The following is an 8,460-nucleotide window of genomic DNA, read 5'->3' as shown; positions in this document are numbered from 1 at the left end:
TGGGGTAGTGAACGTCTAGACATATTAATAAGAGATCAGAGGCTTACTGCCTACGCAAAAGCTCTTATGTATTCTGTCAGCAGCATAACCACTGCGCTTGGACATCCAGCAGAATGTTAGAACTCCAAGTTCAGGTTGTCTAAAATAATCTTTTATTAGCTTTATATTAACAGTCTGTCGTCATCTAATTCGTTCGTACAAATAGCAGAAGGATTCTTTGTTGCAACATTTTAAATTATAGCAAATTATAGCACCTGCAATCCAGACTGTGAAAGTACATAAAAGTAGAGTCCAGTAATCTTCTTTGCAGGCTGTGTAAGAAGGAGCACATGAGGAGCTTTTGAGTAACAGAACCAGGAGAACAAAGTCTCTGTTTGTTATCAGCTTTGGTTTATTGTAATCTAAGCAGGCATTGTCGTCAGTGGTATTATTCATGTGGTCAGTGGTATCGTCACTGTTGTTTTTTCCCCACAGTCTTGATCTTCATGGATAGTCCGCTATGGAAAATGGTATTGTATTGCTGGTGCAGACACTTCAGTGGTGTTGTCAAGGAATAGAAGCCTCATGGACATGCACAAATTGTTCCGTGATCAGAAATAATAATAGGACTTAATGCACAAAAACATCTTTATAGGGCAGTTAATGTATTCAATGAAAACACTGTTTTAACTTCTTTGAGCTGCTACATTAAATAAGAGCCATTTCATATTCAAATATTCCCTTTTCAAGGCCATTTCAGACTAAGTTGTGGAAGTGCATCACACTGAATTTGTTCCTAATTAATTTTTCGTGCTAAAGTGTCGTGCAAATCCACCCAGTATGTATTTGAACTGGAATGACTTAATTCTTATTTGAATTAGAAAAGACAGTTCATGTCCGGTTTTGTGACGGCCTTCTCCTCATGTTTAATCAATTTACAGTGACAAATTCAATTTAAACTTAAATTCCATCAAGTTCAAAACATAGTTAAGTCCATTATTCTTCTCCCGAACAGAGCAGTTCAGTCAGTACAGACACAGTAAAGTTTTAAATATTAACATGTGTAAGATTCAGGTCACCCTATGGGGTCAGGTGGCAGTGTGCTGGAGTAGAGGAAGGGCACATACTGTAAAGACCACAAAGAGACACAACAGGTAAGCTGATTTAAAGGGTCAGTTCACCCAATTTACAAGAATAAATATCACTTTCCTCTAATAGTATCCAGCCACGCAGATGGTTTCAGTTTTATTTGTCCAGATTTGAGATTTATGTTTGTATGTATGTTTCTGCATCTTCTCCAATACAATGGAGGTGAAAGGAGAACTTTGTATCTGGTTCTCACTCAATTTAAAATGAACCATATAAACATTATCTCATCATGACTACATTTTTTGTCAGTGCCTTCCAAAATATGATTTAGAATATGACTGCTGGGGAAATTATGATTAAGATTTGGTTAATTTTTAACAACTAGAACTACTTGGTTGCGGACATGATACAACAATGGCATACTACTCCTGCTTTCATCATTACTTTCAAGGCCACCGGAGGTTGCTTGTAAATTAGTATTTATAGGGATTCTATTTTGGTAGACAGTTGTTCCGATAGAAAAATGTTCACAGCAAAGACTGCGACCCAACCCTTTAACTACCAATCAGCTATTGAGCTCGGCTGCCAGAGGAGCCTGTGAACATAACCTAGAGACTTCAATTACATAGTAATAGGGAGGCAGAGCCCCAGTGTGATGAGAACATTTGAATAATAATTGCCTTCCTTCTTGAACCCATGCTAAAAGTGACATTTTAGACCATGCACCCAATCTTCAGTTATTTTACAGATAAAACTATATTTGTGCATCCTACAGCTTTAGGGCATATCACACAATCTTGTTTATATTTATTAAAACAAATTGAAATGTTGCTACCAGCCACAGCTGCTGCAGGCTGTAAGTTAACAGTGAATCATAGAAAACAACAGTGCAGCACTACATGTGATTGGTTCATTCAAATCCACAATAATAAGTATAATTTAATATGCTCCCTCTTATTATGCAAAGCTTATTTTAATTAGAGGAAATCAATCACCAAACGGTTGACAGAGCCATTATCGGCGCCATGGATACATTCATTATCAACAAGTCCACTTATAGGACTTACAAATAGATGCAGCATGAAAGAGTTTTTAACAACTTGATTTTTTATGGTAGCCATTATTCGTAATAACTGGAAGCAAAGACTGATTTAATTAGCATGGTTGCTAGGCAACAGGTAACCCAGATGCTTTAGAGCAGGTTCTATAGCAGCTAGAGTGCTTCCCTCACTGCTGACTTCAAACAGGGCTGAGGCCAGCACAAGTGTGAGGCTAAGGACATGTTATAGAATGAGTCAGTGAACGCTAGCTGTGGCAGATGATAGCAAAGTCTTCTTAATTCATTTCAAGAGGACCCCAGAGGAAAGGGAAATCAAAAAGATATAATTTTATTCCACCCGGCGTTTCCTCGACATAGCTGAGCTCCTTTGAAAATCAATGTGGCATTTTGTCTGTTTTCTCACGCCTCAATTTAGCTTCTTAACAAACCTACCAAAAATGTATGTCTTGTCCAGTACCTTGGGTTGCTGAATGACCAAACAAACATCTACAGTTAGTCAGCTGCTAATTATTTAGCTTTACTCAGCAAACATACCTGCAAATGTCATTATGGTTGGTTTGGATGCAGAATTTATTTATAGTCCTTACTCTTATATGATGAGGAGTTTTGGAGAACTTCGGAGATAGACAGTTTAGCTGTTTTATTCTACTTCCATGCTTTATGCTAAGCTAAGCTTATCACCTCCCAGTCCTAGCTCCATAATTAACACACAGACATGAGAGTGACATTGATTTTATATCTGAATCTTGGGGAAGAAAACAACTTAGTGTATTTCCCAATTGTTTAATTATTATTATATAGTATCCTACAAATCTCATTCTTTACCTTCTCCTCCCTATTCAGCAAAAAAAAAGTTGTCATCGAGAAAGAAAGTAAAGAGACCTGGAGTTAAAGGACCAGTGTGTAGGATTTTGGGGACATCTAGTCAGATTGCAATTAACTGAATAACACTCACCTTCCAAGCTTGTAGGAGAAACTGTGGTGGCCGCAAAACCCGCGACAAACGCAAAACGTCCATATCTAGAGGCAATGTGGGGGTTCATTTGTTCTGGGCTACTGTAGAAACATGGCGGTTCAACATGGCGACCTCTGTGGAAACGGGCCTGCTCACTCTATATATAAAATAGCTCATTCTAAAGTAACAAAAACATGATTCTTATTAGGTGATTATACACTAATGAAACATACCTATGAATATTATATTCCATTTCTGCCTAATAGATCCTCCTAAATATTACACACTGGACATTTAATATGTTTTGTACCAAGAATGAATTTTCACATACATACAAGTTGAGACATATATTGTTGTTGTTGCTGTTACTGCTTTAGGCCAAATATATTTTGTTCAAAATATCATGAACCTCAAATATTGTTTTGTGTTTCTTAATTTTTTTAATCCCCATTTTTAATCATTTGGAAATGCCAATTTTGGGCAGCAAATTTTTACTCTTCCTCCACTATACCATATTTTATAAATATAAGTTGTTTTTTTTTTACATTTTTCTGCTGTGTTGTAAAATGTTAAACTTGTATTTGATGCCAGTGTCAAACAAACTGCTCCAAAACAAACAGAAAGAAGCGAAATAGAGATTACAAAAGAAAATGCATGTTTCATTATCAACTTTTTTACAAATATATAAAGGTGCAAGACATCTGTCTAACTTTACAAAGGTTGTTGTTGTGGCCTTAATAAATAAATGCAGCCCAATCTGACAGGTGGAAGGAAGCTCTTTGAATGCCGGAGGGCAGAGAGAACTCTTCTCAGCTTGGCTCAGATTGTCTGACAGCCTGGAAAAGAAAATGTGAGTCACAGTGGTGTGCTTCTGCATACTTTTTGTATTTCTGCCTGAGTTTGAGTGAGTCAAGCAATTACCTTTGCCTGAAACAGCATTTCACTTAGCTCTATTGTTAAGCTCAAGAGGAAAATGTTTTCAGTGATGACTAAATGGTCATTTGGACGAAACATACTATATGGAGGTATGAAATGAATTAAAAAACAATAATAATATTGAATTCACCAGGAAGTAAATTAATCCTGGCTTGCACAGTAACATTCAGTGTGTGTGTGTGTGTGTGTATGTGTGTGTGTGTGTGTGTGTGTGTGTGTGTGTGTGTGTGTGTGTGTGAATATGTGTGTGACAGGTGTGATCACTGTCAGTGTCGGGTCATCTTGACTCTGGCACTCGACCGCATCTGTGAAAGCTTGACATTCACATGGCAGTGTTTTCAAAACACTCCATTTTCACCATTTTCAAAACAACAAGTTAATAAAGAGCTCTGTTTTCAGCGTGTGTGTGAAAACCCTAATCTATGATCAAAAGATACATTTCATATTCAGATTTATAGTTGCGTTAGAGCTCAGCTGGCACCTTTGCTTGTAGCCCTCACCGCCACCTCTGCCTCTCCTCTTTATTCAGGTATGTATTTTCATGGAGACATAAGCCTGTCAGAAAGAGTCTCGAGGTTCTCGCAGAGCTGATTGTGTTTACATTTCATCCTCCGCTAGCAAACATACTGTACTGTATATGTGTGTGTCTACAACCAGGTCAAATGCAGTTTGATCAGACTCCATATAAATGGGTATTATAATATAGAAAGCATTATAGATTCTAGCTTTGAGTTTCTTTTATTGTGCACTGCTTTTGACATTTTTTTTTATGTTTTGGCCTATTTCATTTTACTTTCAGTCCTTATGCTAAGCTGGGCTTATCCCCTCCTGGCTGTAGCGCCATAATTAATACACAGACATGAATGATATTGATCTTCTCATCTAAAGCCAGGAAAAAAATGGCAAATAGTGTATTTCCCAAACGGCGAGGTATTCCTTTAACAACAAAAACTAGCTTGTTATTTTGCTGACGAACACTTTCTAAGCTCTCACTACTTTGTGTTGATGTCAAACCATTCACTAATTACGACCAACTGAGCGGGAAATGTAGAGAGAAAGAGATGTATGAAATGCAACAAAGGTCCATGGCCAGATATCAACAATTTCTGATGGCTACAACATCTCCTACTTGGAAAAAAGTGTCAATGCAACATGACTGTAAAGCCACCATTGCTGGCAGTTATATCTATAAAATCCAACATTAACACTAATAAGAACAATTCAGTTAATTTAAAAAGAGCTAGTTTTGATTGAATTTGACTACACGTTTAGCTGTAACCATCTTGGAATAATGTGTGAACAATCCCAAATCAGGATAATGGGACGTTTTGCTGAACTTCCTATTATACAAACAGTGTGTCATTCATTAATACCAGTTGGTAGCCTACTTCAGTGAGCAGGTCTGTGCCTTTCATGGCAGCACCAACAATACATGTATAGTGTAAAGCCTTTTCTGCTCCATATAAAGGCTCTATATATATATAGGCAGTCCATTTACCATTCCTTGCACAGGGGTTTTTAATCTGCTTTAGATGGAGTGAAAACGTACAATTGTCACCTTTGGGTTTTGCTGTTAATGGATATATTAAGAAAAAAAATGTCTTGCTCGTATACAATTGTTCCTGCTTAAAGATAACCCTTTTAATACAAGAAACAAACAAATTCACAGGATTCACAACATACATATTTTGCTTCTTGTTTGTCTTCCAGGTTTGATTTATTTACACCACTCATATTTTGCTCTCAATTTGAGTATCAGATTTAAAAAAAAACCCACGCAAATATCACAAAGAAATGCAGAAAACACTTTTATTTTACCTGATTGGTTGCTACTGTTCACACTAAATGAACCCTTTTTTTTTCTATTTTGAAGAACACCCTCAACTGTCTGTAAAGTGGTGAAAGAGTGTGGAGAGGAGGACATGAGAGAGAAAGACAGTGAAGGGGAACAATTACCTGTGCTGGTGAATGGCAACCAGCAAACATCCCCATGGCAACCTCTCCCCAATTCTCAAAATAATGGTGATGATGGTGAAAGAAGGAATAGACCAACCCATTATATAATCTGTACTGTCAGACTGCACACGAAAAATATATTCCAGGTTCTTCTTTCCTGGTAAAGTTCAACAACTTCTACCTGTTCTTTCTGTCTTAGCCTCTCGCAGTCTGCACTTTATGTCTCGACAGTTTAAATTTTGATTTGCAAGGGGAATGCTGATCTCATTGTTTAGATAATCACAGCTAAAACATCTCAAGTTTGTCGCCAATATTTAACTGTTAGACGCAGCAGGGGAGGACCTACCCCAAGCTTTTCCTGGCCTGTCAGAGATGTTTAAGCGACAGGGCATCATCCCTCTGGGAGTCCAGTGTTCGCCCGGGGCTGCTCCTGCTCTCTGGGACTCATGCAGGGTTTGTGTCAGATGGTTATTCAAGGAATGACGATGGCCAAACACATCCAGAAGTCAATAGGAGGTCTGGAGGTCTCACTGCACTACAGCATGCGTGCTTCAGGTGATGAATTCACAAATAAGAGGGCGAACAGAAACCATAATCATTTATATCAGCAGACCAATGTCGGGTGATGCTGACCTTTGGTCTCAATCAATAATTTCTGCAATGCAATTCCTAGAGATCACTTGTCAATCAACAGCAGGCATCACAATTCTTCTTTTAAACCAGAACAAGCTGACACCTAACTCTACACACACTAAACACTATATATATATATATATATATATATATATATATATGCATATATAAAGTCTTATAACAAATTCAACATACTGTAGATGCAGGTTAAAAATGAACATTTTCTGTTGACATTGAAAGCCAGTGATCACAGAGAGTGTTAGAGGTGACACAGCGTTAATACGTTTTCTTAAAGATGCTATAACACAATATTTTGATGATAAAAATGGATATACAACAACAACAACAACAACAACAACAACAACAACAACAAATAATAGGCCTATGAGTCATGTGAAAGTAGTCCACAGAGAATTGAATTGACAGGGAACTCTGCAGCTCTCCTCAGCATTACAGAGGAAGTTAGCGTCTTTCAACAGTTGCAATTTTATGGGCTGCAACTTTACAGTTTTGGTTCACTCTCACTTAACTCACATAGTCATAAGACAAACCAAACAATGGCTGCAGCTCATGTTTGGATGAGGAGGGTGAAGTGAGCGAGTTGCAATCTGAAACTACACCGCTGAAAACACTATTGTGGAGGCTTGTTGTTTTCACACATAAACAGCTGGGTTGTCTTTCTGTAGTCTCAGTGACAAATTAAATCCGATATACGATGGACATTAACTGCATTTAGAAGCTCCTTTATTTCTAATGTTTGTTTTATGCCACTTCAGATTATACAGTTTGCCTTTATTAATCTTAAGTGCTGCTCTCTTAACCAAGAAGGCTGATTACTCGTGTTGTTCATGCTTTAATTCAGAGGCACTGTGCCAGGTTTCAGAAATATTGAAAAGAGTTCAAAGCAAGCCGCTTTTCAGCCTCATCATTACACTTCATATAGTTTCATTTGAATGTGATTTAAAAGGCTTAACATTTTTACTTTCTCATTATTTACCAACCCAGACAGCTGACATTTTGTCCTAAGCGTGACTATAATTGATAATTCTGCTGAGAGACTGTTCCTCAGACATTTGGCACACATTGTACTAATCTAGCGTGACATTTCATTTTCTAAATTTGTCTACTTGAGCAGAGCCATTAGGTGACATGGTTGGGTATTTTATTTTATTTATTTTTTTAATTTACCTGACCTTTACTTATACAGCTTCCCTGTTACAGGGTATGGTCTACACTTTATTATCTATGCAGGAAAATCAAGCAAAACAATAAAAACAAGAAACACGGATGATAAAAATAATACTACCTTATTATATATTGCAATAATACAATGCTCTGTTCCACCTATATTGCACCTAATGATGCACCTGAATTACACTGATCTGCTTTAAAGAAAGTGTAAAATTAAGGATTTTAAATAAAATCAAACAAATTCATATATAAAATTATTTGTCAGAGATATGTAACTACAAAGGCAACTGCACACACAACTGAAGGCAAAAACTAATTATAACACTGACTCTTCTGCCATTGGGGGGCAGTAGTGGCCCATGGGAAACACTTTTTGGCCTTGCTTTTATTGACAGTATCATCCTCAGACAAAGACATGTCCTACATATTCTCTGTAGATTGAAGAAACCACATTCAAATATTCTATTATCAACGCTGAAAATACTACTACTACTACTACTACATAATAATAATAATAACAATCTTATTTACTTAAGATTTCCTTAATAAGTGGATAATCATTCATGGTAACAAAGCTGTCAAGTATGGAGAAGTGTAAACTGGGTCAGATAAAACTAGTGATATTCCCAGGTCATGTTGCTGGAGTGCGTCTGGCTGTGAT

This window comes from Dicentrarchus labrax, unplaced genomic scaffold (assembly GCF_905237075.1).
Source record: "Dicentrarchus labrax unplaced genomic scaffold, dlabrax2021, whole genome shotgun sequence".
NCBI lineage: Eukaryota > Metazoa > Chordata > Actinopteri > Moronidae > Dicentrarchus > Dicentrarchus labrax.
Note: the sequence above shows the minus strand (reverse complement) of the source record.